Source organism: Aquila chrysaetos, chromosome 5 (genome assembly GCF_900496995.4).
Source record: "Aquila chrysaetos chrysaetos chromosome 5, bAquChr1.4, whole genome shotgun sequence".
In the NCBI taxonomy this organism is placed as follows: domain Eukaryota; kingdom Metazoa; phylum Chordata; class Aves; order Accipitriformes; family Accipitridae; genus Aquila; species Aquila chrysaetos.
Genome location: NC_044008.1, coordinates 15,629,495 through 15,636,669, shown reverse-complemented (window position 1 = coordinate 15,636,669; position 7,175 = coordinate 15,629,495). Strand labels below are relative to the sequence as shown.

Below are 7,175 nucleotides of genomic sequence, written 5' to 3'. Positions count from 1 at the left end.
TTCAAGGAATAGAAAATGATCCAACTAAAAGTAACGTGGGCAGACTTCTAGCAGGTTTTAAGTCGGGGCAGGATCTCAGTTAGTAAAGGAGTTCAGCTCATTTTAAGAGAGCCGGCACCGCCGGTGCTCCCCAAGCCAGGTCTCCCGTGGCGGCTCCCGGTGCTGCACCCCGAGGCCACCCAAGCCCCGCCGCCCGCCCGCAGCGGGGACAGAGGTCCCTCCCTCAGCAGGAGGAACCGAGGAGCGCGGGGGCAAGGCTTCCAGGCTTTTGGAGCCCACGCCTAACTCAGAGAACAAAAGAGAGATTCGAGAGGAGGTGTTAAAGCTAACAGCCAACATCTACATAATAACTGAGTGCTTACAACATTCACTGGAAGAGGGAGATCAAGACCCTCTTCCACCTGAGCCGTCCGAAGCTCACGCTCCCCTGCCCTGTGAAAGTGCCAGCGACGACCTGAAAAAGGACCGGTTTCTATCACTTTCCATTAAAAGAAACACAGCGGGCAGGAAGGTTTGCAAGGCTCATGCGGACAAGGAGAACGAGTAAGAGCGAGCCTGACTAAGACGTGGCCCGGTGACGCAGTGAAGCTGCTGTAAGTATCCATTTAATAAAGCCACATCCATATGACATACAAAGCTGAGCTAGTAGCAGCTCCCTCGCTCTAATTTGTTCAAAGCCTTTTGAAGGGTAGCTTTCTCTCCATGGACTTTATGCTGGATCACGTATCGTGTCCTCCTTAGGCCAGCATAAAACAGAAATCCAATATAAACATTGCATGGTATCCTGTGGCAAGTTCAACAAAAAAATCAATTGCGTGCTCCCACTGTTCTGGAGTGAATTTGTACTGTCAGCTCATCTGATAATGCACAAATCTGGTAGGAAGCAAAATGGAAGCACAGGCTGGAGTGTATCATGAAAAGAATTCTTGAATTGACGTGCTCAGCAACACTTGGTATCAAGAAGTAAGATTTAATTAATAAGGTTATTAAATAATTGCTAGTAGGCTTTTAAAATTGTCTGGTTTGAGACAAGTGAATGAAATTCGCGTTTGTTTTAACTGTCTCAGCACTTTAAATGGAGTGCCTCAGGAAACAGTGTGATCAATATTACAAGATGATATGGTCTGTGATGTGTGAGAACCATGTTCTCGAGCAACATATTTCCTATGTTGGAATTATATTCAGAAAGCACTACTAGACTGACCCATTTTACACCTTTGATAATACAGTTTCGACTGAAAACATACCAATTTGGTCCTGTATTGTAAAGTAGTGCAGATCATCTTTCTGGTTTATAAATGAGGATTATCATTTAAAGGATGTACAGTAGGAAACATATTTTAGACAGAAAGTGACTTTAGAAATAGAAGAAGGAGAATGTTCCAACATAAATTATACCAGCAGAAAATAGAATTTAAAAAGATAAAAAGAAAAAAAAAAAAAAAAAAGAAAGGGTTTGCCTTTTCTCAATCAGTGGAATCACAGAATGACAGAATTGTGGAGGTTGGCAGGAACCTCTGCAGATCATCTAATCCAACCCCACTGTTCAAAGCAGGGTCAGCTAGAGCAGGCTGCTCAGGAATGTGTCCACTAGGTTTCTGAACATCTCCAAGGGCGGAGACTCCACAACCTCTCTGGGTGACCTGGTCGAATGTACAATCACCCTTACAGTAAAAATGTTTTTTCTTATGTTGCTTCACAGTCTGGTGACATCTTCTCACAGCTCCTTTAGCTGGTGACACAGATTCTCAACAATGGCACATCTCCTGCGGGCTAAAAGACCACCTCCAGCTGCCCCCACCTCAGCGACAGGCCCCAGGCACTCCCTGCAGCCTGAGACCTGCAGAGCTGCATCCTCCTTCTGAAGCTCCATCTGGAAGTTGTCCTAGAATAAAATAGGTGGGAACAGAAAAGAAAGTGGAATAGATACTCTGAAATAATCTCATTTGTGAAAGCATTTATTCTAGAATAAGAATGTTGGGATTTTTTCCTCCTGGTCTAGCATATTCAGTTTCCAAAACCTGCATGCTCTAATCTACAGTACTTCCCCCCATTTGATTTCTCACTTTACCAGCTTAATTGGTGAAGACAACACAGTGTGGCTACCACCATGTCTCTCACTTCACACTGGCTTTCCAAAGATGGCACAGTGGTTAAAGTACTGCTACTTTGTCTATAGTGAAGTTAACATCAGGAGAACTACTTTAGGGGTAGAAAAGACAGCAGATTTGGGAGTATAATATAGTCAAAGCCAACATGGGTGGTTAAACAGATGGCTTAGGTGAACTGAAGGGAATGAGAGAAAAAGTAAGATGAAATAAAAACAGGATTAGCAAGGAAAGTTTTCACTTTGGGTATATAAACCAAGGACTTCTTGACGTTTTAGACTAAGTGACCATTATCGACCCTCAAAACTGTAGTGACCGCCAGTACAGCTATTATCAGCATTTATTAATAACAGGGCAATGATGATATAAGTGATGCACAGTTTGCATGGTTATGTGCATCACATACAGATTACTTCCCAGAATGTAGAAACAAATGTTAAACAGCTTCTGCTAAAATATCTTCTAGGAGTGCTTTCTGTAACACAAAGCATGCTTCTGTGTGTATTTTTATTTTTACTATTGCTTCAGGGGTTTTTTGAATGTATCAAAGTCTTCTGCTAAAATGTTGGAGATTTTTTTCCTCTTCCAAACATTATTGTCAATGAATGCTATAAAAATAAAAGGCTTATTTAAAAAATAGATCCTTTCTTCCCCTCTGCATGTAGTCAGTCACCATTTTGAAAGAGGATGTATTGAGGCTATGAACAAAGTGAAAAATGAGCATGCAGTAATCAGAGCCAGTGGAATACACTTGACCGCAGGCTCCATCCTTGCTGGGCTTCTGCCTGAGTGTGGCTCCTGGCTGCTGATGGACTCTGTAACCTCTGTGTGTCTTTCCCTGCAAATGCCTTTTAGCTCTAGAATATGTTCTTCCAGGTGTTGCAAGTCGTTGCAACAGTAAAGGTCCGTGAAAGAAACACTACATTGTATTGTTGTGTGGCCCTCTTCTGTCTTCTAACAGGTCTGTAGAGTAGAACCAGCCACGATGGCCAGCTCCAGGGTCCACCTAGTCCAGCATCCTTGTCTGTTAGAGGCCAGAAGCAGAAGGTTAGGGAAAGAGTGTGAGAATGGTGCAAACATTGAGGGTTACCTCCCCTGATGTATTCTTCCTTCCTTTCCTAGCCCTTGGCTTACAAGCTTTCTGAGCCCAAGGTGCTAGACTTGGTTTTCATGTACAACAGGCCTTGATGGTTTTTTTTCCTCCATTCACATCTAATCATTTTGAATGGTGTGCTCTGTAATGCCTGCAACCCCTTCTCAATGAGCTCACCTTTATGTTCAGTACTGGGGTACATTTTTCCATTTTGGGACCCACAATTTTGTTGAAAAATGAACTCCACAGAGTAATTATGAGTCACCTGAAAAAAAAAAAAAGTGTGTCTTTTTGGTCATTTAAAAATTTCTGCTTTATAGATTCATGTGCTTCCCTGTCATTCTTGGATTATGAAAACTAAGACGTCATAATTCCTTATCTGCCTTCTTTGTACTATCGCAGTTTTATAAACCTTTATCGTAGTCTTCCTCAGCCATCTGTTTTTTCAAGCTGAAGAGTCTTAGACTATTTAATCTCTTTTCATAGAGAAGCTGTTCCATATTTCTGCTTATCCTGGTTGCCCTTCTTTGTATCATTGCTATATCCTTTTAGAGATGGTAAGACTAGAAATGCACAGTATTCAAGATTTGTGGAGGCACAATGGACTTGTATTCAGCAGAATGCTGTCTTCTGTTCTGCTTTCTATCCCTTTCATAGTGATTCCTAACATCTTATTTCCCTTTTTGACTGTAACTGCGATTCCTACACACAGCAATTCCATGATTATTTTTTTTTTTCTGATAACTGATTGAGAGACTATTCTTGTAAATTATTTGCTTTTGTCTTTCTTTGAAAGTATTTTCAGGAATTTTGCCAATGCTTGTCTGGGCACTTCTCAGACCCAGGAACCTGATGACTGTTGGGTTGGGTAACATCTGAAGTTTAGTTGCAAATGGATGTGGAGTCATGCTTGTACTGTCCCGCAAACTTTCCTGAAACTATGCTAAAGACATTTAGGAGGCAAATTAACTGAAGCAGGCTGCCAGTTAATGCAACCTCTCAACAGCAGAGATAAAGATATTAGAAAAGAGTGGTTATCTTTAAAGGCGTTAGACAGTAAAATTGTCCTTGCTAATCTGGGTAGAAGAGCATGAGTATTCTGGGGAAAAAGCCCCAGCAGCAGAAGTGGTGTGAGTTAATATCCAGGATTTTAGGTTTCATCAGCAGGACTCAAAATTTGATGTGATCATACGTACAGATAACATTGTAAGCAGTTAAAATAATTAGCAGTTACCAGTGGTTTTTTGGTACTAGGAAGGCATTATTTAGGAAAATATCGTGTCCCTGCAGTAATTTCTCAATTGGTACTTTGCCCCCCCCCCCCCCCCCCCCCGCCTTCTCAAGAATTTTATAAAGAAAAGAAATTCTAACAAATAATTTGGAACAAAAATTACAGATTTTTTTTCTCTTCTCTGTTCCAATGTAGACATTCACTGTATTTTTAGACTAATGATTGTTAGAAATTAATATCTACAGAAAATTAAGTCATTGAGTCTATACATCTTAGTCAAGCCATTTTAATCCACTTCTTCATTTTATTCATCTGTTAAAGAAAGGCAATATTTACTTACACAACTCAGGAGTACTGTGAGTGATAATTAATGCTTATAAGAAGTAGTACGATTAAAATGAAGAGCTATGCACTTCCAAAGGATTATTAATTTTATTATCATCATTTTTACTGTACTGAGCTATTGTAAATTACTAAAAGATAGCCAATTACTGTGGATTTTTTTGAGATGACTTTGTAAGGTATTACAAGGAGAGTGTTACACTGCAGAAAACTCATAATGAAGTTGCAAAATTGAGATTACATCCTATGCCTTAAAATGGTATTGTCCATCCTGGAAGCAAAAAAGTCAAAATAATTAATAAATGCTGATTAACACACAAATGTCGTAATCCCTTTTCACTTGTAGCTACAGTGACTCGTTTACCGCTTGCTTAAAATTCCCCACCTCTGTCTCAATGATTTTTGAGTCATATGTCAGAAATGTCTGTAATTTCAGGAAAAAGGTTATGGCCAATGATTATAAGCAACTGGGTTTCTGCAGTTTAATGAGGGCCCACTTGTCAGCTGAGCTGCTGAATCTGAGAGTGCGGGAGCTCTTGCCACTGAGAACATGAGCATAGGTCATCTCCTGCGGTCCAGCAGGTGATGAGCGTCTTGCTAAGCTGTGGTCACCCCACGGCTGCGACCAGGCACTCATATGCCAAGAGCGTGACTAATTGCAGCACGGCTGGATCAAGAGACGCCTGGCCCTGACGCTTCTAGCTCCGGGCTCTTGTCCTCTGCATGATAGGATACCTCCCTCAGTTAAATCAATCTGCCTGCACGACTGTGCTCTAAAGTACGCTGTGAAATGAATCCGATTAAAAATGGCACTAACACCATCGTTTTGGGAAAGGGTTTTTTTTAAGAATGGGTAATTTATAAAGCTGGTTTAGAATATGGCTGCACCTCGAGACTGTCCCCATGAAGATTTAAAATAGCTTTGTTAATATCCACTTTAAATGGTTATTTGGATTAATATTCTTGAGTTTCCCATGAACACAAACTGAATTATACTGTGAAGAAAATTCATTTATTTCCATCGGCAGTAAGGAATAATTTCTCACACGTAATTTCTGCCTCTTATTTGACTGGCTTTCTAGACATTCCAATTTAGGTTCTTGATGAGTTGAGAATAAAAGATTTCCCTATTCTAAACTGAAAGATTAATTACAGAACAAAGACTGTCTATGAAGAAAAATGTTATTCCTTGCCCTTTACCGATGCTGAGAGAAAGTAATTAGTTAGGAGTTTAATCAAACCTTGAGTAGGATTTGTAGGGAACGTTAAACCAGCTCTGCCCTTGCCGATACCTTGCTGTTCTGGGTGCGGGGAAGAGCTCTGGTTTAACTGAAACAATCCGGGAACCTAACAAGACACTCTCCCTGTAACAGCAATCTCTGAAGTACCAGAAAGCATGGTCTAGAGGTACATGGGATTTCACAGCAGCTGAAAAAATTGTGCTCTAAAGCTGCAAGCGTAGCAGTGCCATGCAGAAAGAAATGGCACTGTGGACTCAGCAAGCTGGTGACTCTCACAAAGGGCTCAACCAATGCAAAGACTGAGGTTTTTTGACTTCATTTGGGATACGCTTTGTTGGGATACGAAGCCAATCCCAACAATGCTGTGAATATTTCAGTGTTGATGGGCTGGAGAAATGGGCTGACAGGAACCTCATAAAGTTCAACAAGAAGTGCAAAGTCCTGCACCTGGGGAGGAACAACCCTATACACTGATATATGTGGGAGGCCACCCAGATGGAAAGCAGCTTGGCAGAAAGGGACCTGGGGGTCTTGATGGACACCAGGTTGAACTTGCCGCAAAGAAGGCGAAGAGTATCCTGGGCTGCATTAGGCAAGTACTGACAGCAGATTGAGGGAGGTGATCCTTCCACTTCATTCACTGCTGGTGAGGCCACACCTGGAGTGCTGGGTCCAGTTCTGGGCTCCCCAGTACAAGAGAGACATGGACATACCGGAAAGAATCCAACGAAGGGGCACAAAGATGATGGAGGGACTGGAGCATCACGACTGGCCTACGAGGAAAGGCTGAGAGAGCTGGGACTGGTCAGCCTGGAGAAGGCTCAGGGGGATCTTAGCAATGTATGTAAATACCTGTAGGGAGGGTGCAAGGAGGATGGAGCTAGGCTCTTCTCAGTGGTGCCCAGTGACAGGACCAGAGACAGTGGGCACAAACTGAGACACGGGAGGTTCCCTCTGAACATCAGGAAACACCTTTAGCACTGTGAGTGTGACTGAGCACTGGAACAGGTCACCCAGAGCAGTGGTGGAGTCTTGAGTTGGAAGGGACCCATAAGGATCCTTGAGTCCAACTCCCTGCTCCTCGCAGGACTAAACCTGTATGACAAAGAGCATCACTGAGGTGCTCCTTGAACTCTGACAGGGTTGGTGCCATGACCACT

General features: G+C 42.3%; 1 long non-coding RNA gene across 1 annotated transcript; it reads left to right on the top strand.

Moving 5' to 3' along the window:
* The first annotated feature begins 227 nt into the window (after positions 1–227).
* On the top strand, positions 228–2,307 carry LOC121233359. The gene is made up of 2 exons (XR_005932551.1): positions 228–593; positions 1,703–2,307. It is a non-coding gene; the product is annotated as an uncharacterized LOC121233359 (long non-coding RNA).
* Positions 2,308–7,175: the final 4,868 nt, after the last annotated feature.